Consider the following 3,052-nt stretch of genomic DNA (forward strand, 5'->3'; position numbering starts at 1 on the left):
CCGTCGACCCCACCCCCCCCCCCGAGGCTAAAAACCGGGTCGAACATCACAAACCCCGCAAGCACCACGAACCTCAGGATCGAAAAAAAGGTGTCATCCACGCAGTCTCCGTGGCGGATGACCAAGACAAGCAGCCGTCTGATCCGAAGGAACTCTACTGCGACTTTCACATGATCCCCGGTCACTTCACACATGAGTGCGTCCACCTGAAGAATTACTTGTACGGGAAGTATCTCTCTGGCGAAGTCGAAGCTGTCTTTCAGCCAAAAAGTGTTCGCGGAGGCAGAGGTCGCCGTGGGGGATGGCGTGGCGGACGATCTAACGGAGGCCGTGGTGCAGGTGGCGGACGAGGCTACAACGGACCACCCAACGCAGTCCAACAGCCGGCCAATCCTACGAAAAGTAATTATGACCTACGCGACTCTTCGAATTCTGGGCTAGCAGATGTGACGCAAACGACACGTGTCATCCGAACAATTTGAGGCGAAATGATGCAGAGATCCGGGTAAAATCAATTAAATCTTTATGGTTCAGATCGGATATTCTCTTTCCATAGTTCAAAACATTCGAATTAATTCCCGAATATTCAGAACTGGGGGGGACTAATTGTTGGTGCGGGAGTCAGCACCCCCGACATACCGAGCTAAACCAGAAATATTAATTGACTATTTAACCGGGAATCTGGTTAAAGACCTAATTAGGTCATTTGAAGCCAAATCGGACGAGGCTCAATCTTCGAGGAAGAAACCGACTTCCACTTCGTCGCGGCGGCCGACTCAAGCAATAAGGCAGTTTTCCATATCTGACTTCGTCCGATAAGGAAAGTTAATATACTATGTAATTTACGAGCATGTATAAATAAGGAGAGACTTCTCCATTGTAATCCATCCAGAATCGAATACGATAATCAAGTTCTCCTCTTGTTCTTAGCAATAAACCCTAATTCTTTTGAGTTCTACTTCTTTACTTTTAATTCCAAGGCTTAGATCTACTTTCTAGAGAGATAACCCTATTGAATTTGTTTCCCCCCTTAAACAAATTCATTGTGGAAACCTAGTTTCTACAGTTTGATATGTGGACCACTACTCTGTCGGATATCCGATAGCTAACACATAGACCCCTGTCTTGTTGGGGAGCATTGAGATACCTGGGTTATAAAAAAAAATGCATCTAATACTCCTATGAAAGAATCACAAACAGTTTTGCTAAATATCATTCATCAAACCATTTCAAGAAATTACAATAATAATTACACAAGATCGTCATTTAGGATTCATATATTTTGTTATTTATCTTTAAAAAGTTCAAATATTAGTTATGCATTTACCAATATATATATATATATATGTATATTAGTTATGCGTAAAGATTCATTTGGAGTGAGTCATCTTGAGATTCAGCTTAATGATTTTATCAAAGACTGAAATATTGTAAGAAATGTTTACATGACGCTTGAGCAAATATATAATACGCCTACTAAAACAACTATGATATGTTTGATAATATATTGATATTAATGTTTTTTTGGTAGAAAAGAACAATCCTAAAGCATAGAAAAAATAGCTATGAAAAATACAAAGAAGCCATTGATAAGATGGCATGCACGACCAATCTTAAAACAATAAGGGAAATTTCCACTTACACCCAATTTCTTCTAAAGTATTGACACTTACACCTACTTTCTACTATCCCTATACTTTTCTTATGTCAAATTACAACTTACACCCTCTAACTAAACTAACATTCTCTTTCTACTTTTTTTTTTCTTCTCATCTCTCTCTCTAACTTTTCTCTTTCTTTTTTAATATTTTTTTTCTTTAACATTTATATTTCAGTTTCATTACTAAATTTTAAGTTTAGTAACTTTAGTTGGTGATAAACATACTAAATTTTAAGTTTAGTAACTTTAGTTGTTGACAAACAAAAAAAAGTTAAGTAACTTGTAAATAAATATTTTTTGCACCTTTCAATATTTTTTCTTTCCACAAAAAAAAAAATTCATGAATCTAATCTAAATCAAATACAATTGAATTGGTGTTCATAGCCAAATCAACAATTTCTAAGTTCAAACTAAATTAATTAAATAATTTAGAAATTAATGAATTTATTTAACTAAAATTTCAATATGAAATATATTGTTTTTCCACATACTTTAAGCTTAAATTAGATGCATGATGGATTAACAAAATATTACATTCATAAATAGTTATCTATTTGGTGACTTTTAAGAATACTTTGATTTGTTACCAGTACCCCAAAATTCTATTAGTATCCACATGAACATGAATATATGGATTTGATGTTGTCGATGTATCATAAACCCTAAATCTCTAGAACCCGCAAATTCAGTTGGTATCCACATGACTATGAATATATGGATTTGATGTGTTGCTAGTACCATAATTATGGTCATGTGTTATGGATTTGATAACAAACTTTGATGTGTTATTAATACCCACATTTATGGTCATGTGTTACTAGTACCCACAAGTTCTATTGGTATCCACAGGACCATGAATATATGTATTTGATGTTGTTGTTGATCCTAAACCCTAAATCTCTAGAATCCACAAATTCTATGGGTATCTACATGACCACAAATATATGGATTTGATACTATCGTTGTATCATAAACCATAAATCTCTATAACCCAAAAATTCTATTGGTATCCACATGACTACGAATATATGGATTTGATATTGTCGTTCTATCCTAAACCCAAAATCTCTAGAAACCCCAAATTTTATTGGTATCAACATAACCATGAATATATGGATTTGATGTTGTCGTTGTATCTTAAACCCTAAATCCACATAAGTCATAAATCCTAAACTCTAAACCCTAAAACATCACCATGTTTAGGGTTTACTTTAAAGCTCATCCACCTTTTCTACCATTAAAATTTGCTTAGATATATCCTTAACTCGTAACCATAACACCACAAAGACACTAAATCCATATAAGCCCAAAAACGTAAACCCTATTGTAACATCTGCGAACCAAGTTTTGTAATTTTGGTGTGGGTGTCGATCGACACCCTTGGTGGCATCG

Source organism: Camelina sativa, chromosome 15, assembly GCF_000633955.1.
Source record: "Camelina sativa cultivar DH55 chromosome 15, Cs, whole genome shotgun sequence".
NCBI classification, from domain to species: domain Eukaryota; kingdom Viridiplantae; phylum Streptophyta; class Magnoliopsida; order Brassicales; family Brassicaceae; genus Camelina; species Camelina sativa.